Source organism: Ovis canadensis, chromosome 25 (genome assembly GCF_042477335.2).
Source record: "Ovis canadensis isolate MfBH-ARS-UI-01 breed Bighorn chromosome 25, ARS-UI_OviCan_v2, whole genome shotgun sequence".
Classification (NCBI taxonomy): Eukaryota; Metazoa; Chordata; class Mammalia; order Artiodactyla; family Bovidae; genus Ovis; species Ovis canadensis.
Genome location: NC_091269.1, coordinates 6,941,938 through 6,964,812, shown reverse-complemented (window position 1 = coordinate 6,964,812; position 22,875 = coordinate 6,941,938).

Genomic DNA, 22,875 nt, shown 5'->3' with positions numbered 1-22,875 from the left:
GATCCCTCATGTCGAGCTAGTAGGCGGAAACGGGGCTCCCCTGGATGTGTGGGGGACATCACGTGCTTCCTCTCGAGTGCAGACGGGTATGTCGGGGAACTTCTTGAGTTGCAGCAATGGTGTGAAGGACCCTTTGGAAGTTCCAGTGGTTAGATGTGATTGGCCTCGAGAAGCCTCAGCCGAAATGGGCCTCATCTCGCCTGGAGGGCAAAACCTTCTGGATTTTCTCGAGTTGCGGCAGTTGCTCTCGACTTACGACGGGGACCTCAGGGACCCGCTCTGGTGGCCTCAGGAAAGGCCAGTCCCCATGCGAGTTCCTCGGGGGCCTCTCGGGATTCCTCTCCCGTCGATGCCGGGGCCTAAGACCTTGTGTGGAGTCGTGGCCGGAACCTGAGGATTCCTCTCCAGTGCTGACATGGATCTTGGGGTACTTCTGGAGTCTCCCCAGGGGAGTCAGTCCTCGTCTCGAATGCGGGCATGCACTTGCGCTCTCCTCCAGAGCGGTAGCAGCAGTGTCACGCAGTCCGCCGCGTGGATCAAAGGATCTATGGTTTTCCCTCGAGTCGTTCCCACGAGGCTTTCCCACGAGGCTTTCCCACAGGGCTGTCCCACGTGCACACGTGGTGGGAGTCGATCCTCGGCTTGAACGTCAAGGCAGTGCAGGGAAAACAGGTTCCTCTGGAATGGACTGACACATCTGGGGGACTCTTGGAATGGTGGCACGACCCTGGAGTTCCTCTCGCCTTTCCTGTGGAGAGCGCCTCCTCTTGAGATGCGACGGGAACGCCGGAATTCTTTCCCTACGAAACAGGGAAAGGATCCCTCATCTCGAGCTAGGAGGCGGAAACGGGGCTCCCCTGGATGTGTGCGGGACCCACGTGCTTCCTCTCGAGTGGAGACGGGTATGTCGGGGAACTTCTTGAGTTGCAGCAAGGGTGTGAAGGACCCTTTGGAAGTTCCAGTGGTTAGACGTGATTAGCCTCGAGAAGCCTCAGCGGAAATGGGCCTCATCTCGCCTGGAGGGCAAAACCTCCTGGATTTTCTCGAGTTGCGGCAGGTGCTCTCGACTTACGACGGGGACCTCAGGGACCCGCTCTTTTGGCCTCAGGAAAGGCCAGTCCCCATGCGAGTTCCTCGGGGGCCTCTCGGGATTCCTCTCCCGTCGATGCCGGGGCCTAAGACCTTGTGTGGAGTCGGGGCCGGAACCTGAGGATTCCTCTCCAGTGCTGACATGGATCTTGGGGTACTTCTGGAGTCTCCCCAGGGGAGTCAGTCCTCGTCTCGAATGCGGGCATGCACTTGCGCTTTCCTCCAGAGCGGTAGCAGCGGTGTCACGCAGTCCGCCGCGTGGATCAAAGGATCTATGGTTTTCCCTCGAGTCTTTCCCACGAGGCTTTCCCACGAGGCTTTCCCACAGGGCTGTCCCACGTGCACACGTGGTGGGAGTCGATCCTCGGCTTGAACGTCAAGGCAGTGAAGGGAAAACAGGTCCTCTTGAATGGACTGACACATCTGGGGGACTCTTGGAATGGTGGCACGACCCTGGAGTTCCTCTCGCCTTTCCTGTGGAGAGCGCCTCCTCTTGAGATGCGACGGGAACGCCGGGAATTCTTTCCCTACGAAACAGGGAAAGGATCCCTCATGTAGAGCTAGGAGGCGGAAACGGGGCTCCCCTGGATGTGTGTGGGACCCACGTTCTTCCTCTCCAGTGGAGACGGGTATGTCGGGGAACTTCTTGAGTTGCAGCAAGGGTGTGAAGGACCCTTTGGAAGTTCCAGTGGTTAGATGTGATTGGCCTCGAGAAGCCTCTTTGGAAATGGGCCTCATCTCGCCTGGAGGGCAAAACCTCCTGGATTTTCTCGAGTTGCGGCAGGTGCTCTCGACTTACGACGGGGACCTCAGGGACCCGCTCTGGTGGCCTCAGGAAAGGCCAGTGCCCATGCGAGTTCCTCGGGGGCCTCTCGGCATTCCTCTCCCGTCGATGCCGGGGCCTAAGACCTTGTGTGGAGTCGGGGCCGGAACCTGAGGATTACTCTCCAGTGCTGACATGGATCTTGGGGTACTTCTGGAGTCTCCCCAGGGGAGTCAGTCCTCGTCTCGAATGCGGGCATGCACTTGCGCTTTCCTCCAGAGCGGTAGCAGCATTGTCACGCAGTCCGCCGCGTGGATCAAAGGATCTATGGTTTTCCCTCGAGTCTTTCCCACGAGGCTTTCCCACGAGGCTTTCCCACAGGGCTGTCCCACGTGCACACGTGGTGGGAGTCGATCCTCGGCTTGAACGTCAAGGCAGTGCAGGGAAAACAGGTTCCTCTGGAATGGACTGACACATCTGGGGGACTCTTGGAATGGTGGCACGACCCTGGAGTTCCTCTCGCCTTTCCTGTGGAGAGCGCCTCCTCTTGAGATGCGACGGGAACGCCGGAATTCTTTCCCTGCGAAACAGGGAATGAATCCCTCATCTCGAGCTAGGAGGCGGAAACCGGGCTCCCCTCGATGTGTGCGGGACCCACGTGCTTCCTCTCGAGTGGAGACGGGTATGTCGGGGAACTTCTTGAGTTGCAGCAAGGGTGTGAAGGACCCTTTGGAAGTTCCAGTGGTTAGACGTGATTAGCCTCGAGAAGCCTCAGCGGAAATGGGCCTCATCTCGCCTGGAGGGCAAAACCTCCTGGATTTTCTCGAGTTGCGGCAGGTGCTCTCGACTTACGACGGGGACCTCAGGGACCCGCTCTGGTGGCCTCAGGAAAGGCCAGTCCACATGCGAGTTCCTCGGGGGCCTCTCGGGATTCCTCTCCCGTCGATGCCGGGGCCTAAGACCTTGTGTGGAGTCGGGGCCGGAACCTGAGGATTCCTCTCCAGTGCTGACATGGATCTTGGGGTACTTCTGGAGTCTCCCCAGGGGAGTCAGTCCTCGTCTCGAATGCGGGCATGCACTTGCGCTTTCCTCCAGAGCGGTAGCAGCAGTGTCACGCAGTCCGCCGCGTGGATCAAAGGATCTATGGTTTTCCCTCGAGTCTTTCCCACGAGGCTTTCCCACGAGGCTTTCCCACAGGGCTGTCCCACGTGCACACGTGGTGGGAGTCGATCCTCGGCTTGAACGTCAAGGCAGTGAAGGGAAAACAGGTCCTCTTGAATGGACTGACACATCTGGGGGACTCTTGGAATGGTGGCACGACCCTGGAGTTCCTCTCGCCTTTCCTGTGGAGAGCGCCTCCTCTTGAGATGCGACGGGAACGCCGGGAATTCTTTCCCTACGAAACAGGGAAAGGATCCCTCATATAGAGCTAGGAGGCGGAAACGGGGCTCCCCTGGATGTGTGTGGGACCCACGTGCTTCCTCTCCAGTGGAGACGGGTATGTCGGGGAACTTCTTGAGTTGCAGCAAGGGTGTGAAGGACCCTTTGGAAGTTCCAGTGGTTAGATGTGATTAGCCTCGAGAAGCCTCTGTGGAAATGGGCCTCATCTCGCCTGGAGGGCAAAACCTCCTGGATTTTCTCGAGTTGCGGCAGGTGCTCTCGACTTACGACGGGGACCTCAGGGACACGCTCTGGTGGCCTCAGGAAAGGCCAGTGCCCATGCGAGTTCCTCGGGGGCCTCTCGGCATTCCTCTCCCGGCGATGCCGGGGCCTAAGACCTTGTGTGGAGTCGGGGCCGGAACCTGAGGATTACTCTCCAGTGCTGACATGGATCTTGGGGTACTTCTGGAGTCTCCCCAGGGGAGTCAGTCCTCGTCTCGAATGCGGGCATGCCCTTGCGCTTTCCTCCAGAGCGGTAGCAGCATTGTCACGCAGACCACCGCGTGGATCAAAGGATCTATGGTTTTCCCTCGAGTCTTTCCCACGAGGCTTTCCCACGAGGCTTTCCCACAGGGCTGTCCCACGTGCACACGTGGTGGGAGTCGATCCTCGGCTTGAACGTCAAGGCAGTGCAGGGAAAACAGGTTCCTCTGGAATGGACTGACACATCTGGGGGACTCTTGGAATTGTGCCACGACCCTGGAGTTCCTCTCGCCTTTCCTGTGGAGAGCGCCTCCTCTTGAGATGCGACGGGAACGCCGGGAATTCTTTCCCTGCGAAACAGGGAAAGAATCCCTCATCTCGAGCCAGGAGGCGGAAACCGGGCTCCCCTCGATGTGTGCGGGACCCCACGTGCTTCCTCTCGAGTGGAGACGGGTATGTCCCGGAACTGCTTGAGTTGCAGCAAGGGTGTGAAGGACCCTTTGGAAGTTCCAGTGGTTAGATGTGATTAGCCTCGAGAAGCCTCAGCGGAAATGGGCCTCATCTCGCCTGGAGGGCAAAACCTCCTGGATTTTCTCGAGTTGCGGCAGGTGCTCTCGACTTACGACGCGGACCTCAGGGACCCGCTCTGGTGGCCTCAGGAAAGGCCAGTCCCCATGCGAGTTCCTCGGGGGCCTCTCGGGATTCCTCTCCCGTCGATGCCGGGGCCTAAGACCTTGTGTGGAGTCGGGGCCGGAACCTGAGGATTCCTCTCCAGTGCTGACATGGATCTTGGGGTACTTCTGGAGTCTCCCCAGGGGAGTCAGTCCTCGTCTCGAATGCGGGCATGCACTTGCGCTTTCCTCCAGAGCGGTAGCAGCAGTGTCACGCAGTCCGCCGCGTGGATCAAAGGATCTATGGTTTTCCCTCGAGTCTTTCCCACGAGGCTTTCCCACGAGGCTTTCCCACAGGGCTGTCCCACGAGCACACGTGGTGGGAGTCGATCCTCGGCTTGAACGTCAAGGCAGTGCAGGGAAAACAGGTTCCTCTGGAATGGACTGACACATCTGGGGGACTCTTGGAATGGTGGCACGACCCTGGAGTTCCTCTCGCCTTTCCTGTGGAGAGCGCCTCCTCTTGAGATGCGACGGGAACGCCGGGAATTCTTTCCCTACGAAACAGGGAAAGGATCCCTCATCTCGAGCTAGGAGGCGGAAACGGGGCTCCCCTGGATGTGTGTGGGACACCACGTGCTTCCTCTCGAGTGCAGACGGGTATGTGGGGGAACTTCTTGAGTTGCAGCAAGGGTGTGAAGGACCGTTTGGAAGTTCCAGTGGTTAGATGTGATTGGCCTCGAAAAGCCTCAGCGGAAATGGGCCTCATCTCGCCTGGAGGGCAAAACCTCCTGGATTTTCTCGAGTTGCAGCAGGTGCTCTCGACTTACGACGGGGAGCCCAGGGACCCGCTCTGGTGGCCTCAGGAAAGGCCAGTCCCCATGCGAGTTCCTCGGGGGCCTCTCGGGATTCCTCTCCCGTCGATGCCGGGGCCTAAGACCTTGTGTGGAGTCGGGGCCGGAACCTGAGGATTCCTCTCCAGTGCTGACATGGATCTTGGGGTACTTCTGGAGTCTCCCCAGGGGAGTCAGTCCTCGTCTCGAATGCGGGCATGCACTTGCGCTTTCCTCCAGAGCGGTAGCAGCAGTGTCACGCAGTCCGCCGCGTGGATCAAAGGATCTATGGTTTTCCCTCGAGTCTTTCCCACGAGGCTTTCCCACGAGGCTTTCCCACAGGGCTGTCCCACGTGCACACGTGGTGGGAGTCGATCCTCGGCTTGAACGTCAAGGCAGTGCAGGGAAAACAGGTTCCTCTGGAATGGTCTGACTCATCTGGGGGACTCTTGGAATGGTGTCACGACCCTGGAGTTCCTCTCGCCTTTCCTGTGGAGAGCGCCTCCTCTTGAGATGCGACGGGAACGCCGGGAATTCTTTCCCTACGAAACAGGGAAAGGATCACTCATCTCGAGCTAGGAGGCGGAAACGGGGCTCCCCTGGATGTGTGCGGGACACCACGTGCTTCCTCTCGAGTGGAGACGGGTATGTCGCGGAACTGCTTGAGTTGCAGCAAGGGTGTGAAGCACCCTTTGGAAGTTCCAGTGGTTAGATGTGATCAGCCTCGAGAAGCCTCAGCGGAAATGGGCCTCAACTCGCCTGTAGGGCAAAACCTCCTGGATTTTCTCGAGTTGCGGCAGGTGCTCTCGACTTACGACGGGGACCTCTGGGACCCGCTCTGGTGGCCTCAGGAAAGGCCAGTCCCCATGCGAGTTCCTCGGGGGCCTCTCGGGATTCCTCTCCCGTCGATGCCGGGGCCTAAGACCTTGTGTGGAGTCGGGGCCGGAACCTGAGGATTCCTCTCCAGTGCTGACATGGATCTTGGGGTACTTCTGGAGTCTCCCAAGGGGAGTCGTCCTCGTCTCGAATGCGGGCATGCACTTGCGCTTTCCTCCAGAGCGGTAGCAGCAGTGTCACGCAGTCCGCCGCGTGGATCAAAGGATCTATGGTTTTCCCTCGAGTCTTTCCCACGAGGCTTTCCCACGAAGCTTTCCCACAGGGCTGTCCCACGAGCACACGTGGTGGGAGTCGATCCTGGGCTTGAACGTCAAGGCAGTGCAGGGAAAACAGGTTCCTCTGGAATGGACTGACACATCTGGGGGACTCTTGGAATGGTGGCATGACCCTGGAGTTCCTCTCGCCTTTCCTGTGGAGAGCGCCTCCTCTTGAGATGCGACGGGAACGCCGGGAATTCTTTCCCTACGAAACAGGGAAAGGATCCCTCATCTCGAGCTAGGAGGCGGAAACGGGGCTCCCCTGGATGTGTGCGGGACCCACGTGCTTCCTCTCGAGTGGAGACGGGTATGTCGGGGAACTTCTTGAGTTGCAGCAAGGGTGTGAAGGACCCTTTGGAAGTTCCAGTGGTTAGATGTGATTAGCCTCGAGAAGCCTCTTTGGAAATGGGCCTCATCTCGCCTGGAGGGCAAAACCTCCTGGATTTTCTCGAGTTGCGGAAGGTGCTCTCGACTTACGACGGGGACCTCAGGGACCCGCTCTGGTGGCCTCAGGAAAGGCCAGTCCCCATGCGAGTTCCTCGGGGGCCTCTCGGGATTCCTCTCCCGTCGATGCCGCGGCCTAAGACCTTGTGTGGAGTCGGGGCCGGAACCTGAGGATTCCTCTCCAGTGCTGACATGGATCTTGGGGTACTTCTGGAGTCTCCCCAGGGGAGTCAGTCCTCGTCTCGAATGCGGGCATGCACTTGCGCTTTACTCCAGAGCGGTAGCAGCAGTGTCAAGCAGTCCGCCGCGTGCATCAAAGGATCTATGGTTTTCCCTCGAGTCTTTCCCACTAGGCTTTCCCACGAGGCTTTCCCACAGGGCTGTCCCACGTGCACACGTGGTGGGAGTCGATCCTCGGCTTGAACGTCAAGGCAGTGCAGGGAAAACAGGTTCCTCTGGAATGGACTGACACATCTGGGGGACTCTTGGAATGGTGGCACGACCCTGGAGTTCCTCTCGCCTTTCCTGTGGAGAGCGCCTCCTCTTGAGATGCGATGGGAACGCTGGGAATTCTTTCCCTACGAAACAGGGAAAGGATCCCTCATCTCGAGCTAGGAGGCGGAAACCGGGCTCCCCTCGATGTGTGCGGGACCCCACGTGCTTCCTCTCGAGTGGAGACGGGTATGTCCCGGAACTGCTTGAGTTGCAGCAAGGGTGTGAAGGACCCTTTGGAAGTTCCAGTGGTTAGATGTGATTAGCCTCGAGAAGCCTCATCGGAAATGGGCCTCATCTTGCCTGAAGGGCAAAACCTCCTGGATTTTCTCGAGTTGCGGCAGGTGCTCTCGACTTACGACGCGGACCTCAGGGACCCGCTCTGGTGGCCTCAGGAAAGGCCAGTCCCCATGCGAGTTCCTCGGGGGCCTCTCGGGATTCCTCTCCCGTCGATGCAGGGGCCTAAGACCTTGTGTGGAGTCGGGGCCGGAACCTGAGGATTCCTCTCCAGTGCTGACATGGATCTTGGGGTACTTCTGGAGTCTCCCCAGGGGAGTCAGTCCTCGTCTCGAATGCGGGCATGCACTTGCGCTTTCCTCCAGAGCGGTAGCAGCAGTGTCACGCAGTCCGCCGCGTGGATCAAAGGATCTATGGTTTTCCCTCGAGTCTTTCCCACGAGGCTTTCCCACGAGGCTTTCCCACAGGGCTGTCCCACGAGCACACGTGGTGGGAGTCGATCCTCGGCTTGAACGTCAAGGCTGTGCAGGGAAAACAGGTTCCTCTTGAATGGACTGACACATCTGGGGGACTCTTGGAATGGTGTCACGACCCTGGAGTTCCTCTCGCCTTTCCTGTGGAGAGCGCCTCCTCTTGTGATGCGACGGGAACACCGGGAATTCTTTCCCTACGAAACAGGGAAAGGATCCCTCATCTCGAGCTAGGAGGCGGAAACGGGGCTCCCCTGGATGTGTGCGGGACACCACGTGCTTCATCTCGAGTGCAGACGGGTATGTGGGGGAACTTCTTGAGTTGCAGCAAGGGTGTGAAGGACCCTTTGGAAGTTCCAGTGGTTAGATGTGATTGGCCTCGAGAAGCCTCAGCGGAAATGGACCTCATCTCGCCTGGAGGGCAAAACCTCCTGGATTTTCTCGAGTTGCAGCAGGTGCACTCGACTTACGACGGGTACCCCAGGGACCCGCTCTGGTGGCCTCAGGAAAGGCCAGGCCCCATGCGAGTTCCTCGGGGGCCTCTCGGGATTCCTCTCCCGTCGATGCCGGGGCCTAAGACCTTGTGTGGAGTCGGGGCCGGAACCTGAGGATTCCTCTCCAGTGCTGACATGGATCTTGGGGTACTTCTGGAGTCTCCCCAGGGGAGTCAGTCCTCGTCTCGAATGCGGGCATGCACTTGCGCTTTCCTCCAGAGCGGTAGCAGCAGTGTCACGCAGTCCGCCGCGTGGATCAAAGGATCTATGGTTTTCCCTCGAGTCTTTCCCACGAGGCTTTCCCACGAGGCTTTCCCACTGGGCTGTCCCACCTGCACACGTGGTGGGTGTCGATCCTCGGCTTGAACGTCAAGGCAGTGCAGGGAAAACAGGTTCCTCTGGAATGGACTGACACATCTGGGGGACTCTTGGAATGGTGTCACGACCCTGGAGTTCCTCTCGCCTTTCCTGTGGAGAGCGCCTCCTCTTGAGATGCGACGGGAACGCCGGGAATTCTTTCCCAAGAAACAGGGAATGGATCCCTCATCTCGAGCTAGGAGGCGGAAACGGGGCTCCCCTGGATGTGTGCGGGACACCACGTGCTTCCTCTCGAGTGGAGACGGGTATGTCGCAGAACTGCTTGAGTTGCAGCAAGGGTGTGAAGGACCGTTTGGAAGTTCCAGTGGTTAGATGTGATTGGCCTCGAGAAGCCTCAGCGGAAATGGGCCTCATCTCGCCTGGAGGGCGAAACCTCCTGGATTTTCTCGAGTTGTGGCAGGGGCTCTCGACTTACGACGGGGACCTCAGGGACCCGCTCTGGTGGCCTCAGAAAAGGCCAGTCCCCATGCGAGTTCCTCGGGGGCCTCTCGGGATTCCTCTCCCGTCAATGCCAGGGCCTAAGACCTTGTGTGGAGTCGGGGCTGGAACCTGAGGTTTCCTCTCCAGTGCTGACATGGATCTTGGGGTACTTCTGGAGTCTCCCCAGGGGAGTCAGTCCTCCTCTCGAATGCGGGCATGCACTTGCGCTTTCGTCCAGAGCGATAGCAGTAGTGTCACGCAGTCTGCCGCGTGGATCAAAGGATCTATGGTTTTCCCTCGAGTCTTTCCCACGAGGCTTTCCCTCGAGGCTTTCCCACAGGGCTGTCCCATGTGCACACGTGGTGGGAGTCGATCCTCGGCTTGAACGTCAAGGCAGTGCAGGGAAAAAAGGTTCCTCTGGAATGGACTGACACATCTGGGGGACTCTTGGAATGGTGGCACGACCCTGGAGTTCCTCTCGTCTTTCCTGTGGAGAGCGCCTCCTCTTGAGTTGCGACGGGAACGCCGGGAATTCTTTCCCTACGAAACAGGGAAAGGATCCCTCATCTCGAGCTAGGAGGCGGAAACGGGGCTCCCCTGGATGTGTGCGGGACCCACGTGCTTCCTCTCGAGTGGAGACGGGTATGTCGGGGAACTTCTTGAGTTGCAGCAAGGGTGTGAAGGACACTTTGGAAGTTCCAGTGGTTAGATGTGATTAGCCTCGAGAAGCCTCTTTGGAAATGGGCCTCATCTCGCCTGGAGGGCAAAACCTCCTGGATTTTCTCGAGTTGCGGCAGGTGCTCTCGACTTACGACGGGGACCTCAGGGACCCGCTCTGGTGGCCTCAGGAAAGGCCAGTCCCCTTGCGAGTTCCTCGGGGGCCACTCGGGATTCCTCTCCCGTCGATGCCGGGGCCTAAGACCTTGTGTGGAGTCGGGGCCGGAACCTGAGGATTCCTCTCCAGTGCTGACATGGATCTTGGGGTACTTCTGGAGTCTCCCCAGGGGAGTCAGTCCTCGTCTCGAATGCGGGCATGCACTTGCGCTTTCCTCCAGAGCGGTAGCAGCAGTGTCACGGAGTCCGCCGCGTGGATCAAAGGATCTATGGTTTTCCCTCGAGTCTTTCCCACGAGGCTTTCCCACGAGGCTTTCCCACAGGGCTGTCCCACGTGCACACGTGGTGGGAGTCGATCCTCGGCTTGAACGTCAAGGCAGTGCAGGGAAAACAGGTTCCTCTGGAATGGACTGACACATCTGGGGGACTCTTGGAATGGTGGCACGACCCTGGAGTTCCTCTCGCCTTTCCTGTGGAGAGCGCCTCCTCTTGAGATGCGACGGGAACGCCGGGAATTCTTTCCCTACCTAACAGGGAAAGGATCACTCATCTCGAGCTAGGAGGCGGAAACGGGGCTCCCCTGGATGTGTGCGGGACACCACGTGCTTCCTCTCGAGTGGAGACGGGTATGTCGCGGGACTGCTTGAGTTGCAGCAAGGGTGTGAAGGACCCCCTGGAAGGTCCAGTGGTTAGATGTGATTGGCCTCGAGAAGCCTCAGCGGAAATGGGCCTCATCTCGCCTGGAGGGCAAAACCACCTGGATTTTCTCGAGTTGCGGCAGGTGCTCTCGACTTACGACGGGGACCTCAGGGACCCGCTCTGGTGGCCGCAGGAAAGGGCAGTCCCCATGCGAGTTCCTCGGGGGCCTCTCGGCATTCCTCTCCCGTCTATGCCGGGGCCTAAGACCTTGTGTGGAGTCGGGGCCGGAACCTGAGGATTCCTCTCCAGTGCTGACATGGATCTTGGGGTACTTCTGGAGTCTCCCCAGGGGAGTCAGTCCTCGTCTCGAATGCGGGCATGCACTTGCGCTTTCCTCCAGAGCGGTAGCAGCAGTGTCACGCAGTCCGCCGCGTGGATCAAAGGATCTATGGTTTTCCCTCGAGTCTTTCCCACGAGGCTTTCCAACGAGGCTTTCCACAGGGCTGTCTCACGTGCACACGTGGTGTGACTCGATCCTCGGGTTGAACGTCAAGGCAGTGCAGGGAAAACAGGTTCCTCTGGAATGGACTGACACATCTGGGGGACTCTTGGAATGGTGGCACGACCCTGGAGTTCCTCTCGCCTTTCCTGTGGAGAGCGCCTCCTCTTGAGATGCGACGGGAACGCCGGGAATTCTTTCCCTACGAAACAGGGAAAGGATCCCTCATCTCGAGCTAGGAGGCGGAAATGGGGCTCCCCTGGATGTTTGCGGGACCCCACGTACTTCCTCTCGAGTGGAGACGGGTATGTCGGGGAACTTCTTGGTTGCAGCAAGGGTGTGAAGGAACCTTTGGAAGTTCCAGTGGTTAGATGTCTTTGGCCTCGAGAAGCCTCAGCGGAAATGGGCCTCATCTCGCCTGGAGGGCAAAACCTCCTGGATTTTCTCGAGTTGCGGCAGGTGCTCTCGACTTACGACGGGGACCTCAGGGACCCGCTCTGGTGGCCTCAAGAAAGGCCAGTCCCCATGCGAGTTCCTCGGGGGCCTCTCGGGATTCCTCTCCCGTCGATGCCGGGGCCGAAGACCTTGTGTGGAGTCGGGGCCGGAACCTGAGGATTCCTCTCCAGTGCTTACATGGATCTTGGGGTACTTCTGGAGTCTCCCCAGGGGAGTAAGTCCTCGTCTCGAATGCGGGCATGCACTTGCGCTTTCCTCCAGAGCGGTAGCAGCAGTGTCACGCAGTCCGCCGCGTGGATCAAAGGATCTATGGTTTTCCCTCGAGTCTTTCCCACGAGGCTTTCCCACGAGGCTTTCCCACAGGGCTGTCCCACGTGCACACGTGTTGGGAGTGGATCCTCGGCTTGAACGTCAAGGCAGTGCAGGGAAAACAGGTTCCTCTGGAATGGACTGACACATCTGGGGGACTCTTGGAATGGTGGCACGACCCTGGAGTTCCTCTCGCCTTTCCTGTGGAGAGCGCCTCCTCTTGAGATGCGACGGGAACGCCGGGAATTCTTTCCCTACGAAACAGGGAAAGGATCCCTCATCTCGAGCTAGGAGGCGGAAACGGGGCTCCCCTGGATGTGTGCGGGACCCCACGTGCTTCCTCTCGAGTGGAGACGGGTATGTCGGGGAACTTCTTGAGTTGCAGCAAGGGTGTGAAGGACCCTTTGGAAGTTCCAGTGGTTAGACGTGATTAGCCTCGAGAAGCCTCAGCGGAAATGGGCCTCATCTCGCCTGGAGGGCAAAACCACCTGGATTTTCTCGAGTTGCGGCAGGTGCTCTCGACTTACGACGGGGACCTCAGGGACCCGCTCTGGTGGCCTCAGGAAAGGCAGTCCCCATGCGAGTTCCTCGGGGGCCTCTCGGCATTCCTCTCCCGTCGAGTCCGGGGCCTAAGACCTTGTGTGGAGTCGGGGCCGGAACCTGAGGATTCCTCTCCAGTGCTGACATGGATCTTGGGGTACTTCTGGAGTCTCCCCAGGGGAGTCAGTCCTCGTCTCGAATGCGGGCATGCACTTGCGCTTTCCTCCAGAGCGGTAGCAGCAGTGTCATGCAGTCCGCCGCGTGGATCAAAGGATCTATGGTTTTCCCTCGAGTCTTTCCCACGAGGCTTTCCAACGAGGCTTTCCACAGGGCTGTCTCACGTGCACACGTGGTGGGAGTCGATCCTCGGCTTGAACGTCAAGGCAGTGCAGGGAAAACAGGTTCCTCTGGAATGGACTGACACATCTGGGGGACTCTTGGAATGGTGGCACGACCCTGGAGTTCCTCTCGCCTTTCCTGTGGAGAGCGCCTCCTCTTGAGATGCGACGGGAACGCCGGGAATTCTTTCCCTACGAAACAGGGAAAGGATCCCTCATCTCGAGCTAGGAGGCGGAAATGTGGCTCCCATGGATGTTTGCGGGACCCCACGTACTTCCTCTCGAGTGGAGACGGGTATGTCGGGGAACTTCTTGAGTTGCAGCAAGGGTGTGAAGGACCCTTTGGAAGTTCCAGTTGTTAGATGTCTTTGGCTTCGAGAAGCCTCAGCGGAAATGGGCCTCATCTCGCCTGGAGGGCAAAACCTCCTGGATTTTCTCGAGTTGCGGCAGGTGCTCTCGACTTACGACGGGGACCTCAGGGACCCGCTCTGGTGGCCTCAAGAAAGGCCAGTCCCCATGCGAGTTCCTCGGGGGCCTCTCGGGATTCCTCTCCCGTCGATGCCGGGGCCTAAGACCTTGTGTGGAGTCGGGGCCGGAACCTGAGGATTCCTCTCCAGTGCTGACATGGATCTTGGGGTACTTCTGGAGTCTCCCCAGGGGAGTAAGTCCTCGTCTCGAATGCGGGCATGCACTTGCGCTTTCCTCCAGAGCGGTAGCAGCAGTGTCACGCAGTCCGCCGCGTGGATCAAAGGATCTATGGTTTTCCCTCGAGTCTTTCCCACGAGGCTTTCCCACGAGGCTTTCCCACAGGGCTGTCCCACGTGCACACGTGGTGGGAGTCGATCCTCGGCTTGAACGTCAAGGCAGTGCAGGGAAAACAGGTTCCTCTGGAATGGACTGACACATCTGGGGGACTCTTGGAATGGTGGCACGACCCTGGAGTTCCTCTCGCCTTTCCTGTGGAGAGCGCCTCCTCTTGAGATGCGACGGGAACGCCGGGAATTCTTTCCCTACGAAACAGGGAAAGGATCCCTCATCTCGAGCTAGGAGGCGGAAACGGGGCTCCCCTGGATGTGTGCGGGACCCCACGTGCTTCCTCTCGAGTGGAGACGGGTATGTCGGGGAACTTCTTGAGTTGCAGCAAGGGTGTGAAGGACCCTTTGGAAGTTCCAGTGGTTAGACGTGATTAGCCTCGAGAAGCCTCAGCGGAAATGGGCCTCATCTCGCCTGGAGGGCAAAACCTCCTGGATTTTCTCGAGTTGCGGCAGGTGCTCTCGACTTACGACGGGGACCTCAGGGACCCGCTCTGGTGGCCTCAGGAAAGGCCAGTCCCCATGAGAATTCCTCGGGGGCCTCTCGGGATTCCTCTCCCGTGGATGCCGGGGCCTAAGACCTTGTGTGGAGTCGGGGCCGGAACCTGAGGATTCCTCTCCAGTGCTGACATGGATCTTGGGGTACTTCTGGAGTCTCCCCAGGGGAGTCAGTCCTCGTCTCGAATGCGGGCATGCACTTGCGCTTTGCTCCAGAGCGGTAGCAGCAGTGTCACGCAGTCCGCCGCGTGGATCAAAGGATCTGTGGTTTTCCCTCGAGTCTTTCCCACGAGGCTTTCCCACGAGGCTTTCCCACAGGGCTGTCCCACGTGCACACGTGGTGGGAGTCGATCCTCGGCCTGAACGTCAAGGCAGTGCAGGGAAAACAGGTTCCTCTTGAATGGACTGACACATCTGGGGGACTCTTGGAATGGTATCACGACCCTGGAGTTCCTCTCGCCTTTCCTGTGGAGAGCGCCTCCTCTTGAGATGCGACGGGAACGCCGGGAATTCTTTCCCTAAGAAACAGGGAAAGGATCCCTCATCTCGAGCTAGGAGGCGGAAACGGGGCTCCCCTGGATGTGTGCGGGACCCCACGTGCTTCCTCTCGAGTGGAGACGGGTATGTCGGGTACCTTCTTGAGTTGCAGCAAGGGTGTGAAGGACCCTTTGGAAATTCCAGTGGTTAGATGTGATTGGCCTCGAGAAGCCTCAGCGGAAATGGGCCTCATCTCGCCTGGAGGGCAAAACCTCCTGGATTTTCTCGAGTTGCGGCATGTGCTCTCGACTTACGACGAGGACCTCAGGGACCCGCTTTGGTGGCCTCAGGAAAGGCCAGTCCCCATGCGAGTTCTTCTGGGGATTCCTCTCCCATCGATGCCGGGGCCTAAGACCTTGTGTGGAGTCGGGGCCGGAACCTGAGGATTCCTCTCCAGTGCTGACATGGATCTTGGGGTACTTCTGGAGTCTCCCCAGGGGAGTCAGTCCTCGTCTCGAATGCAGGCATGCACTTGCGCTTTCCTCCACAGCGGAAGCAGCAGTGTCACGCAGTCCGCCGCGTGGATCAAAGGATCTATGCTTTTCCCTCGAGTCTTTCCCACGAGGCTTTCCCACAGGGCTGTCCCACGTGCACACGTGGTGGGAGTCGATCCTCGGCTTGAACGTCAAGGCAGTGCAGGGAAAACAGGTTCCTCTGGAATGGACTGACACATCTGGGCGACTCTTGGAATGGTGTCACGATCCTGGAGTTCCTCTCGCCTTTCCTGTGCAGAGCGCCTCCTCTTGAGATGCGACGGGAACGCCGGGAATTCTTTCCCTACGAAACAGGGAAAGGATCCCTCATCTCGAGCTAGGAGGCGGAAACGGGGCTCCCCTGGATGTGTGCGGGACCCCACGTGCTTCCTCTCGAGTGGAGACGGGTATGTCGGGGAACTTCTTGAGTTGCAGCAAGGGTGTGAAGGACCCTTTGGAAGTTCCAGTGGTTAGATGTGATTGGCCTCGAGAAGCCTCAGCGGAAATGGGCCTCATCTCGCCTGGAGGGCAAAACCTCCTGGATTTTCTCGAGTTGCGGCAGGTGCTCTCGACTTACGACGGGGACCTCAGGGACCCGCTCTGGTGGCCTCAGGAAAGGCCAGTCCCCATGCGAGTTCCTCGGGGGCCTCTCGGGATTCCTCTCCCGTTGATGCCGGGGCCTAAGACCTTGTGTGGAGTCGGGGCCGGAACCTGAGGATTCCTCTCCAGTGCTGACATGGATCTTGGGGTACTTCTGGAGTCTCCCCAGGGGAGTCAGTCCTCGTCTCGAATGCGGGCATGCACTTGCGCTTTCCTCCAGAGCGGTAACAGCAGTGTCACGCAGTCCGCCGCGTGGATCAAAGGATCTATGGTTTTCCCTCGAGTCTTTCCCACGAGGCTTTCCCACGAGGCTTTCCCACAGGGCTGTCCCACGTGCACACGTGGTGGGACTCGATCCTCGGCTTGAACGTCAAGGCAGTGCAGGGAAAACAGGTTCCTCTGGAATGGACTGACACATCTGGGGGACTCTTGGAATGGTGGCACGACCCTGGAGTTCCTCTCGCCTTTCCTGTGGAGAGCGCCTCCTCTTGAGATGCGACGGGAACGCCGGGAATTCTTTCCCTACGAAACAGGGAAAGGATCCCTCATCTCGAGCTAGGAGGCGGAAACGGGGCTCCCCTGGATGTGTGCGGGACCCCACGTGCTTCCTCTCGAGTGGAGACGGGTATGTCGGGGAACTTCTTGAGTTGCAGCAATGGTGTGAAGGACCCTTTGGAAGGTCCAGTGGTTAGACGTGATTAGCCTCGAGAAGCCTCAGCGGAAATGGGCCTCATCTCGCCTGGAGGGCAAAACCTCCTGGATTTTCTCGAGTTGCGGCAGGTGCTCTTGACTTACAATGGGGACGTCAGGGACCCGCTCTGGTGGCCTCAGAAAAGGCCAGTCCCCATGCGAGTTGCTCGGGGGCCTCTCGGGATTCTTCTCCCGTCGATGCCGGGGCCTAAAACCTTGTGTGGAGTCGGGGCCGGAACCTGAGGATTCCTCTCCAGTGCTGACATGGATCTTGGGGTACTTCTGGAGTCTCCCCAGGGGAGTCAGTCCTCATCTCGAATGCGGGCATGCACTTGCGCTTTCCTCCAGAGCGGTAGCAGCAGTGTCACGCAGTCCGCCGCGTGGATCAAAGGATCTATGGTTTTCCCTCGAGTCTTTCCCACGAAGCTTTCCCACGAGGCTTTCCAACAGGGCTGTCCCACGTGCACACGTGGTGGGAGTCGATCCTCGGCTTGAACGTCAAGGCAGTGCAGGGAAAACAGGTTCCTCTGGAATGGACTGAGACATCTGGGGGACTCTTGGAATGGTGTCACGACCCTGGAGTTCCTCTCGCCTTTCCTGTGGAGAGCGTCTCCTCTTGAGATGCGACGGGAACGCCGGGAATTCTTTCCCTACGAAACAGGGTAAGGATCCCTCATCTCGAGCTAGGGAGCGGAAACGGAGCTCCCCTGGATGTGTGCGGGACCCCACGTGCTTCCTCTCGAGTGGAGACGGGTATGTCGGGGAACTTCTTGAGTTGCAGCAATGGTGTGAAGGACCATTTGGAAGTTCCAGTGGTTAGATGTGATTGGCCTCGAGAAGCCTCAGCGGAAATGGGCCTCATCTCGCCTGGAGGGCAAAACCTCCTGGATTTTCTCGACTTGCGGCATGTGCTCTCGACTTACGACGGGGACCTCAGGGAACCGCTCTGGTGGCCTCAGGAAAGTCCAGTCCCCATGCGAGTTCCTCGGGGGCCTCTCGGGATACCTCTCCCGTCGATGCCGGGGCCTAAGACCTTGTGTGGAGTCGGGGCCGGAACCTGAGGATTCCTCTCCAGTGCTGAACTGGATCTTGGGGTACTTCTGGAGTCTCCCCAGGGGAGTCAGTCCTCGTCTCGAATGCGGGCATGCACTTGCGCTTTCCTCCAGAGCGGTAGCAGCAGTGTCACGCAGTCCGCCTCGTGGATCAAAGGATCTATGGTTTTCCCTCGAGTCTTTCCCACGAGGCTTTCCCACGAGGCTTTCCCACAGGGCTGTCCCTCGTGCACACGTGGTGGGAGTCGATCCTCGGCTTGAACGTCAAGGCAGTGCAGGGAAAACAGGTTCCTCTGGAATGGACTGACACATCTGGGGGACTCTTGGAATGGTGTCACGACCCAGGAGTTCCTCTCGCCTTTCCTGTGGAGAGCGCCTCCTCTTGAGATGCGACGGGAACGCCGGGAATTCTTTCCCTACGAAACAGGGAAAGGATCCCTCATCTCGAGCTAGGAGGCGGAAACGGGGCTCCCCTGGATGTGGGCGGGACACCACGTGCTTCCTCTGGAGTGGAGATGGGTATGTCGGGGAACTTCTTGAGTTGCAGCAATGGTGTGAAGGACCCTTTGGAAGTTCCAGTGGTTAGATGTGATTGGCCTCGAGAAGCCTCAGCGGAAATGGGCCTCATCTCGCCTGGAGGGCAAAACCTCCTGGATTTTCTCGAGTTGCGGCAGGTGCTCTTGACTTACGATGGGGACGTCAGGGACCCGCTCTGGTGGCCTCAGAAAAGGCCAGTCCCCATGCGAGTTCCTCGGGGGCCTCTCGGGATTCCTCTCCCGTCGATGCCGGGGACTAAGACCTCGTGTGGAGTCGGGGCCGGAACCTGAGGATTCCTCTCCAGTGCTGACATGGATCTTGGGGTACTTCTGCAGTCTCCCGAGGGGAGTCAGTCCTCGTCTCGAATCCGGGCATGCACTTGCGCTTTCCTCCAGAGCGGTAGCAGCAGTGTCACGCAGTCCGCCGCGTGGATCAAAGGATCTATGGTTTTCCCTCGAGTCTTTCCCACGAGGCTTTCCCACGAGGCTTTCCCACAGGGCTGTCCCACGTGCACACGTGGTTGGAGTCGATCCTCGGCTTGAACGTCAAGGCAGTGCTGGGAAAACAGGTTCCTCTGTAATGGACTGACACATCTGGGGGACTCTTGGAATGGTGTCACGACCCTGGAGTTCCTCTCGCCTTTCCTGTGGAGAGCGCCTCCTCTTGAGATGCGACGGGAACGCCGGGAATTCTTTCCCTACGAAACAGGGAAAGGATCCCTCATCTCGAGCTAGGAGGCGGAAACGGGGCTCCCCGGGATGTGGGCGGGACACCACGTGCTTCCTCTGGAGTGGAGATGGGTATGTCGGGGAACTTCTTGAGTTGCAGCAAGCGTGTGAAGGACCCTTTGGAAGTTCCAGTGGTTAGATGTGATTGGCCTCGAGAAGCCTCAGCGGAAATGGGCCTCATCTCGCCTGGAGGGCAAAACCTCCTGGATTTTCTAGAGTTGCGGCATGTGCTCTCGACTTACGACGAGGACCTCAGGGACCCGCTTTGGTGGCCTCAGGAAAGGCCAGTCCCCATGCGAGTTCTTCTGGGGATTCCTCTCCCGTCGATGCCGGGGCCTAAGACCTTGTGTGGAGTCGGGGCCGGAACCTGAGGATTCCTCTCCAGTGCTGACATGGATCTTGGGGTACTTCTGGAGTCTCCCCAGGGGAGTCAGTCCTCGTCTCGAATGCGGGCATGCACTTGCGCTCTCCTCCAGAGCGGTAGCAGCAGTGTCACGCATTTCGCCGCGTGGATCAAAGGATCTATGGTTTTCCCTCGAGTCGTTCCCACGAGGCTTTCCCACGAGGCTTTCCCACAGGGCTGTCCCACGTGCACACGTGGTGGGAGTCGATCCTCGGCTTGAACGTCAAGGCAGTGCAGGGAAAACAGGTTCCTCTGGAATGGACTGACACATCTGGGGGACTCTTGGAATGGTGGCACGACCCTGGAGTTCCTCTCGCCTTTCCTGTGGAGAGCGCCTCCTCTTGAGATGCGACGGGAACGCCGGGAATTCTTTCCCTACGAAACAGGGAAAGGATCCCTCATCTCGAGCTAGGAGGCGGAAACGGGGCTCCCCTGGATGTGTGCGGGACCCACGTGCTTCCTCTCGAGTGGAGACGGGTATGTCGGGGAACTTCTTGAGTTGCAGCAAGGGTGTGAAGGACCCTTTGGAAGTTCCAGTGGTTAGACGTGATTAGCCTCGAGAAGCCTCAGCGGAAATGGGCCTCATCTCGCCTGGAGGGCAAAACCTCCTGGATTTTCTCGAGTTGCGGCAGGTGCTCTCGACTTACGACGGGGACCTCAGGGACCCGCTCTTTTGGCCTCAGGAAAGGCCAGTCCCCATGCGAGTTCCTCGGGGGCCTCTCGGGATTCCTCTCCCGTCGATGCCGGGGCCTAAGACCTTGTGTGGAGTCGGGGCCGGAACCTGAGGATTCCTCTCCAGTGCTGACATGGATCTTGGGGTACTTCTGGAGTCTCCCCAGGGGAGTCAGTCCTCGTCTCGAATGCGGGCATGCACTTGCGCTTTCCTCCAGAGCGGTAGCAGCGGTGTCACGCAGTCCGCCGCGTGGATCAAAGGATCTATGGTTTTCCCTCGAGTCTTTCCCACGAGGCTTTCCCACGAGGCTTTCCCACAGGGCTGTCCCACGTGCACACGTGGAGGGAGTCGATCCTCGGCTTGAACGTCAAGGCAGTGAAGGGAAAACAGGTCCTCTTGAATGGACTGACACATCTGGGGGACTCTTGGAATGGTGGCACGACCCTGGAGTTCCTCTCGCCTTTCCTGTGGAGAGCGCCTCCTCTTGAGATGCGACGGGAACGCCGGGAATTCTTTCCCTACGAAACAGGGAAAGGATCCCTCATGTAGAGCTAGGAGGCGGAAACGGGGCTCCCCTGGATGTGTGTGGGACCCACGTGCTTCCTCTCCAGTGGAGACGGGTATGTCGGGGAACTTCTTGAGTTGCAGCAAGGGTGTGAAGGACCCTTTGGAAGTTCCAGTGGTTAGATGTGATTGGCCTCGAGAAGCCTCTTTGGAAATGGGCCTCATCTCGCCTGGAGGGCAAAACCTCCTGGATTTTCTCGAGTTGCGGCAGGTGCTCTCGACTTACGACGGGGACCTCAGGGAACCGCTCTGGTGGCCTCAGGAAAGGCCAGTGCCCATGCGAGTTCTTCGGGGGCCTCTCGGCATTCCTCTCCCGTCGATGCCGGGGCCTAAGACCTTGTGTGGAGTCGGGGCCGGAACCTGAGGATTACTCTCCAGTGCTGACATGGATCTTGGGGTACTTCTGGAGTCTCCCCAGGGGAGTCAGTCCTCGTCTCGAAAGCGGGCATGCACTTGCGCTTTCCTCCAGAGCGGTAGCAGCATTGTCACGCAGTCCGCCGCGTGGATCAAAGGATCTATGGTTTTCCCTCGAGTCTTTCCCACGAGGCTTTCCCACGAGGCTTTCCCACAGGGCTGTCCCACGTGCACACGTGGTGGGAGTCGATCCTCGGCTTGAACGTCAAGGCAGTGCAGGGAAAACAGGTTCCTCTGGAATGGACTGACACATCTGGGGGACTCTTGGAATGGTGGCACGACCCTGGAGTTCCTCTCGCCTTTCCTGTGGAGAGCGCCTCCTCTTGAGATGCGACGGGAACGCCGGAATTCTTTCCCTGCGAAACAGGGAAAGAATCCCTCATCTCGAGCTAGGAGGCGGAAACCGGGCTCCCCTCGATGTGTGCGGGACCCACGTGCTTCCTCTCGAGTGGAGACGGGTATGTCGGGGAACTTCTTGAGTTGCAGCAAGGGTGTGAAGGACCGTTTGGAAGTTCCAGTGGTTAGACGTGATTAGCCTCGAGAAGCCTCAGCGGAAATGGGCCTCATCTCGCCTGGAGGGCAAAACCTCCTGGATTTTCTCGAGTTGCGGCAGGTGCTCTCGACTTACGACGGGGACCTCAGGGACCCGCTCTTTTGGCCTCAGGAAAGGCCAGTCCCCATGCGAGTTCCTCGGGGGCCTCTCGGGATTCCTCTCCCGTCGATGCCGGGGCCTAAGACCTTGTGTGGAGTCGGGGCCGGAACCTGAGGATTCCTCTCCAGTGCTGACATGGATCTTGGGGTACTTCTGGAGTCTCCCCAGGGGAGTCAGTCCTCGTCTCGAATGCGGGCATGCACTTGCGATTTCCTCCAGAGCGGTAGCAGCAGTGTCACGCAGTCCGCCGCGTGGATCAAAGGATCTATGGTTTTCCCTCGAGTCTTTCCCACGAGGCTTTCCCACGAGGCTTTCCCACAGGGCTGTCCCACGTGCACACGTGGTGGGAGTCGATCCTCGGCTTGAACGTCAAGGCAGTGAAGGGAAAACAGGTCCTCTTGAATGGACTGACACATCTGGGGGACTCTTGGAATGGTGGCACGACCCTGGAGTTCCTCTCGCCTTTCCTGTGGAGAGCGCCTCCTCTTGAGATGCGACGGGAACGCCGGGAATTCTTTCCCTACGAAACAGGGAAAGGATCCCTCATGTAGAGCTAGGAGGCGGAAACGGGGCTCCCCTGGATGTGTGTGGGACCCACGTGCTTCCTCTCCAGTGGAGACGGGTATGTCGGGGAACTTCTTGAGTTGCAGCAAGGGTGTGAAGGACCCTTTGGAAGTTCCAGTGTTTAGATGTGATTAGCCTCGAGAAGCCTCTTTGGAAATGGGCCTCATCTCGCCTGGAGGGCAAAACCTCCTGGATTTTCTCGAGTTGCGGCAGGTGCTCTCGACTTACGACGGGGACCTCAGGGACCCGCTCTGGTGGCCTCAGGAAAGGCCAGTGCCCATGCGAGTTCCTCGGGGGCCTCTCGGCATTCCTCTCCCGGCGATGCCGGGGCCTAAGACCTTGTGTGGAGTCGGGGCCGGAACCTGAGGATTACTCTCCAGTGCTGACATGGATCTTGGGGTACTTCTGGAGTCTCCCCAGGGGAGTCAGTCCTCGTCTCGAATGCGGGCATGCACTTGCGCTTTCCTCCAGAGCGGTAGCAGCATTGTCACGCAGTCCGCCGCGTGGATCAAAGGATCTATGGTTTTCCCTCGAGTCTTTCCCACGAGGCTTTCCCACGAGGCTTTCCCACAGGGCTGTCCCACGTGCACACGTGGTGGGAGTCGATCCTCGGCTTGAACGTCAAGGCAGTGCAGGGAAAACAGGTTCCTCTGGAATGAACTGACACATCTGGGGGACTCTTGGAATTGTGCCACGACCCTTGAGTTCCTCTCGCCTTTCCTGTGGAGAGCGCCTCCTCTTGAGATGCGACGGGAACGCCGGGAATTCTTTCCCTGCGAAACAGGGAAAGAATCCCTCATCTCGAGCTAGGAGGC